The sequence below is a fragment of the Malurus melanocephalus genome, unplaced genomic scaffold (genome assembly GCF_030028575.1).
Source record: "Malurus melanocephalus ecotype Western Australia unplaced genomic scaffold, MMel_1.1 scaffold_266, whole genome shotgun sequence".
Classification (NCBI taxonomy): Eukaryota; Metazoa; Chordata; class Aves; order Passeriformes; family Maluridae; genus Malurus; species Malurus melanocephalus.
Genome location: NW_026623498.1, coordinates 107,580 through 114,026, shown reverse-complemented (window position 1 = coordinate 114,026; position 6,447 = coordinate 107,580). Strand labels below are relative to the sequence as shown.

Sequence of the window (6,447 nt, the reverse complement as noted above, 5' to 3'; positions counted from 1 at the left end):
TTTTTTTTTTTTTTTCCAAAAGGAACACGCACACACCCTTTAAAATGGGTATGGTGAAATCTGCCTGAAGAGGGAAGAACTCAGCAACACCAGCAGGTTCCTGACTCCTTATCATCAAAGCAAGGAGCCCAGCCCCCGAATTCATTTCCTCAGTGTCCTCTTTCTTCCTTCTCCAAGAGATCAAATCCCCAAAAACGACCGCAAACACACTGCCAAGGAGGTCGTGCGATATCTGACTCCACGACGGATTTAAAGACATCTCCATGTTTTGCTCTCGGCCTGAAGTTTGAGCCCACCAGAAAGAAGGAGTGAATGAATGAACGCTGGCAGCAGAGCCGAGCCCGTGCTTTCAGCCACCTAGTGTCCGAGCCGCGCGGGGAGACGCGCAGGAAATCCCGCAAACGAGGACTCACTCGGGGCATCCAGCAGCAGCGACGCCGCACGGATCCAAGGACAGGGGGCACAGATCGAGAAGCCAGGCCGAGCACAGCAACAGCAGCTGCAGCAGAAGCACAGCAAAAGAGCCCCTGTGGGACAGCGCTGCGGCCGAGGGGAGGCGGGGGAGACCCTTCCAGCACAGAACCGAGGAGGGCACACAGCCCGCTTGTGCCTCAGSCTGCTGTCCCTCAGAGAACGGCCCCGGGACAGGCGCACATTCCAGCCCCAAGGTCCAGCTGGGCTGCTCGGGTGCAAACTTGGGAGATCCCTGGGATGCAAACTCGGAGAGAACTTGGCCCAGCATAGGCCCGTGGAAGGAACCCAAAGCGTCCCAGAGGTGCAAGCCCTACTAACCCGTGCCCACTCCCTTAAAAACCACTTTCCTCCACATCTCCTCTCCTGCCCCCACAGTAGCCCCCTCCTCCTCACTCTCTTTCTCTGTGTCCTCGAGACTCCTCTCACCTTGAGGAGTGTTAGGATTACCCAGCATTTACACTCAATGCTCCTCTTTATTCCTTAAGACTTATTAAGAATGATAATGAGCTCCAAAGCAGTGACACGTCTCTCTCTCTCCCCCTCTGTCGCACTCTCTCTCTCTCTCTCTCTACGTGCCTTTTCCGTCAAAGGCACATAGGACAAATCCGACCAAAAAAAAAAAAAAAAAAAAAAAAAAAAAAAAAAAAAAAAAACAAAAAAAAAAAAAAAAAAAGGAAAAAAAAAAAAAGAAAACCTCTGACAATATGGATCAAGGACATACGAGGATTTATATTCTACAAATCCAACCTTTTTTGTTTTTATTATTTCCACTCAAATTCCATTCCTTTCCTCTTCTTACTCSTATTCTCCCATCTCTACCCCAAACCTCTCATACTTTGAATGAAAAAGGAGAAGAAAGCTGCTTGCCTGGAAAACCTCATTAATGTGGAGCTCTTAAACGGTTGATTAATTTTAGCAAAATTTATGATGCACCCTTGCTTTTCTTTGAAGCTGCCGTCTTACATGCGAAAAGCAAGTTAACTTTGAGATCTCTGTGTGAGCCAACTGCTCCCTAATTCTTAGATACCCTATTTAGGTACAACAAACATAAAGGAGAGAAATGCTACACTAGAGCATGACACAGTCACCCTGTCGGATGTTCAAAGTGGTTCGATTCAAATCCCTTTAACACAGCCTGATAACCACAAACTGAAAACTCCCAACTTCTAGATATTTAACTTCCCATGAAGATAATTCAAAAAAAAATCATTAGCCAGTCTTTCAAAAACAAAAGGAAAGATGGACACATAAACACAGATTACAAGAGAAGTGTCTCTAAGTTACATCTGTGCACACAACAGAAACGCCGGGCTCTCGGCTGCACTAGAAACATCAGGTTCTCCCAAAGCCACCTTTAAACAAGCTACATTTCTCCAGAGGGAAAAAATGAACCTAAGGAAACAACCTAATAGTGATCTATACATATCCTGAACTATATCTCAATATTTCAATCATCTCCCCAGCTTCCTCCTATCCAGTATTTGCTTTTATTCTTTGTCTCCCTCTGCTAGACTCTGTTTTTCTGATACAGACATCAGGAGGTTAAGGGCTCAATTATCAAGTCTGTTGAATTCTCAGCTTCACGTTACTTAGGAGGTTCTCTGTTGCTCTTTGGAACTACACTGCAAAATCTCTTTCCTTCTCGGCTTTTTCCTACTTGTAACGTCTATTTCCGACGCACCCCGGTGTGTTAACCCACAAATCTATTTGGGGTAAATGGAGAGAAACCCTGAATTGGTTTGGGAGACAGAAACATTCATAAAAATAACTGTTAAGAGTGCCTAGCCAGACTGAACCTGAAGCACTTGCAATCTTGAAACCTAATGTAAAATCCACATGGAATTTACAAAATATGATTCAAGTGGTTCTAATTAGCCCCGGTCTGTGGAAATTTGGGAGGAAGCGGCTCTTTGATTAATGTTACAAACCAGAAAGGAAACATATTTTAAAAGTTAAAGTAGTAGCATTGTGGAATACGGAATCATTAGCAGCATGCATTTATGATACCTGCTTCAATCAGCTGGCTTGGGGTTTTGTTTTTCGGGCTTTTTCCTTTTAAGAAAAAAAGGAAGACAGGATGCAAGTAAAATCTTTTGTTTATGAAAGTGTGCCACACTTTTATCTCCCAAGGAATTTATATAGCTGGACTGAGTATAAATCCTTCCGAAAATGAAATCAGCAAAAACGAAACAGGGGTGAAGGTACTGGGGGATGGGGGGGAAGGTGGGGGGGACTACCCCGTCAGTGAACCTTARTGGATACCCCTGGCTTGGACAGATAGCAAATTCAGCTTTAACAGGAACAGGGTTGGAAAGGGGAAGAACAAGATTCATACCTGCAGCAAACTCTTCGCAAAATGGGGGGCTATTCTTAATAAGCTCTTGAAAGTTACTGTGCAAGTTTGCTTGGGCTTGGAAAGAAAAGGAAATAGGGTTTTTTCCAGCTAGCTTGATTGTTTTGGGTGGAGCTCAAACGTGTGTATATATGCTGTATATAAAAATGAATTACTAATTCTTTCCTGGAAACTGTTTGAATTACAATCTGCAAGATACAAAAACACACCTTTATTTTAACACTGATTTTAATACAGATAGAATTGGAGGGAGGGGGGAAAAGTGAGGGAAATGTTTTTTCTCGCAGTACATAGCAAAATCCTTAAGCAAGAATAAAATCCTCCACATACAGCCAGAGACACTTTGCTCAGCTGTACAACACCAACTTAACTCCAGCCTTCAGTGGCTTTTCCCTGTACAAAGGCTTTGCTCTGAAACTGCAAGAATGACAATGTCATGTGTGTGGAAAGCTGACACTTGGATCTTTTAAAAAGAAATGAGGAAAAAATAAGCTGTTGACTTCTTGGTTAAAGTATTTTCTTGTTCTAACTCATGTTCTTATGTCACTGGGCTAAAAAAAAAAAGAGAGAGAGGGAGAGAGAGATATGACTTTCCTTGAATGATCTGTTTAACCTAAGCCAGAGGAAAAAAAAAGAAGTCATTAATTACTTATGTGAGCTATTGCTTCTGAAAGACAATAAACCTGCCTGGTCGCCATGGATATGACATATTTGCTCTGAAAACAACACAATAATTAGCAAAGGGGAAAGATACAAGGAGAATATGCAAACTCCTGAGTTTAAAGCCATAGTGTTTCCTTTTTTCCCCCTCCTCTTTTGACTTGTCAGAGTCAATTCTGTTTGCAATTCAAATCAAACAAATAAACAGAATACTTACAAAAAAATTTAAATTATCTACCATATATCAAATCACATACACCCACCCCCCCMAAAAAAAAAMCAGAAAAAAAGGGGAAAAATTAACAAGGAAAAGAAGATTTAAGTCTAGTATAGACAGATCATAAACCACTTGGTGTTTTCCGTATGGGTGTATGTATGCATATATATATGTGAAATATAAATGTATATACACACACAAACATAGATGAGTTGTAAGGGTTACATGCACTATTTCCTCTAGGATTATTCTTTTATTTTTACGTTGAGTACAGAAGCATACGAAGAAGAAAAACATCTGCTTTAGGGAGTGGAAATATTCTGAAGGTATACTAAAAGAAAGTACGAGGGGTTTTTTACTGTGTTAAACATGCATTGTGTCGGTAGTGTATTTTTTGCAAACCCTTGAAGTTTTATCCAAAAGATGAGAAAAAAAACACAATTGATGTACACCGTATGTCAACCTAATCAACACACCAGCTTACCAAGACTTCTCAAATTTTAAGCATAAAAAAAATTCTTATCTCACCTCAATTAATTTAGTTCTAAAGTGATATTACACTGAATCACATGTAATAATGCAATGGATAAGTTAAGAAATAATGAAAACTGAATTATATGAAGAGAGACTTCTTTGAAATAATTTATAAATGTTACAGGGAAAAATGTTTTTTAGATTGCTCTCTCATTAAGATGAGACAAAGACTATTAAAACCTTCTCTAATGCGGTAGCTTTCTGGATTCTGACCTTCCACATTTAGAAACCAAGTAATAAAAACACCCTAACAAGCACTTTATCTTAAGAGATATTTGACTTTGAACTTATTTTAACTTTAAAAAGACTTGGAAGGTATAAAAATAACAATATAGTTGCCACAAGTTTCTGTTGCTGTTGTGTTCACAAAGCTAAAAAAAAAAAAAAAAAACAACCTTTAGAACAAAATAAGCAGATTAAGGAAACATCCCCCTAATTTAACTCTCTCTTTTTCTATTTTTTTTTAACAATAGTTTTTAGCTGGACGCTTTGATCTTGAAAGGGTTCTGCTATCTTGTGTGATGAGGGGGAAAAAATATGATCTGTTTTAAATGATGATGCAAAAAAAAGGATCAAAGCCCTGACTTTCTGTTAGCCATAATAAGCTCTGTCTTGCACAAAGCTTCAACTTCAGGCTTTAATATATAAAATATACAGGAGCCCAATAAAAGCGCTGAAAAGGTACAAAGTCTGAAAACAAAAGGGGACGCTGCTCCTTTAAACGTTTTAGTGCATATGGAGTTTGATTTCTGAAAGAGATCAGTTTAACATCTCCATAGAAACCAGCAACAGATTATCATCAACAGAATAAATAACTAGTCTAATAAATTAAACAGGAGGCATAAGATCTGGAAACTTGATTACCGAAGTTCAACAATATTCTCCCATAAACTCTTCCAAGCCACCTTTAGAGTAGCTAACAAGGTGGCAGCGACACACAGATAAAAGGTAGGTGGGAAGCAGGCAGGACTTATAAAATGGTAAGTCCAAAACCTTCGCAAGAAATTATACCAACACGCTGACAGTCAGCAAATCAATAGAGCAAATAAATTCATCAATGAAATTTTGGGAGACACAGCTACTCTTCCAGGCAGCGGGCTGCCAGGACCCGCTGTGCAGTGCAGCGCGGACAGGAGGGGGCACACAGAAGGTGGACGCGCAGCTCCTGAGAAGTTTCACCTTTCGGGTCCGAAAGAGCAGCAGGGCTCGGGTCAATCGATCAAAGCTGCCGTGATTCGGAGCAGCCACCGGCCACAGCCCACCCCGCAAAGTTTGCCGCACAAGTTGCCTGCCGCGCAGCCAGGCGCCGGCCCCGAGGCGAGCGGCAGCGCCAGCCCCGCGCCCGCCCGAGCCTCCTGACAGCTCGCTCTGCGCCCCGGGCCGCCGCCGGGACCGCCTCTGCTCTGCGCCCCGGCTGCCCCTCGCTCCTCCTCTGCTCCCCGGGACCGGTGCTCCGCGGTCGGCGGCGCTCAGGGTCCCAGCACGGCACCGCTGCCCGCCTTGCCCGTCTGCGCCCCGCGCCCCCGCAGCGGCCCGGCTCTGAGTGACGGCTCGGACACCTGTTCCCCGACCCCAGAGCCTCCAGCACGGGCAGCCGCTCCCCCGGGAGGCTCGGCCCGCGCCCCCCACCCGCCGCCACCCCGGGCGGCCGTTCCCCGTTCGCCACTGCCCCGCCGCGAACGGGGGAAAGGGGGAAAAGGGAAGAGAAGGGGAAGGAGGCGGAGGGGGAAACTTCCTGGCTCCGCATGGCAAATCAGCTGCACATTCTGCAGATACCACCGGGTAAAAATAACCTGCTGCTTCGCCCGGGGGGCCGGACACGGGCTGCCCCGAGCCGCGCTCCCGGCCGCCGCGGCCCTTGTCCGCCCCGTGTCTGCCGGGGGGCTGCGGCCGTACCGCTGCGGGCACCGGGAGAAGCGCTGCCGGCCCCGGCCCGGCCACTTTGCACAAAGTTCCCCGGCACGGTTCACCCCGCCGCACCCGGCCCTCTCCGCCAAGCGCTCCAGTCGCCACTCGCCCAACTTTGCTGCCGCCTATCCCCTCCCACCTCTCGGTGCCTCGCCGGGACCCTCGGGCGGTGCGGCGCGGCGGGGCTGCGGTTACCTGCCCTCGGCGCGGAGCGGGAGCACGTGTTCCCCCGTCCCCTGCCCGGGCTCCTGCCAAAGTCTTGGAAATTGACGGGCGCCGCCGTGGCCGCAGCTCCGCCGCC

The 6,447-nt window shown here is 45.7% G+C and overlaps 1 protein-coding gene across 8 annotated transcripts in view; it reads right to left on the bottom strand.

The window, feature by feature from the left end:
- The window catches only part of CASZ1 (castor zinc finger 1), a 197,511-nt gene that overhangs the window by 184,051 nt on the left and 7,013 nt on the right, over positions 1-6,447 (bottom strand). The window contains exon 1 of one of the 8 annotated variants that reach the window (XM_057375952.1): positions 6,342-6,420. The exons of the other annotated variants lie outside the window; for them this stretch is intronic. The gene's annotated coding sequence lies outside the window, so the exon portion shown is untranslated. Of the gene's footprint in view, positions 1-6,341; positions 6,421-6,447 lie in introns of those variants that run through there. 8 annotated transcript variants of the gene reach the window in all.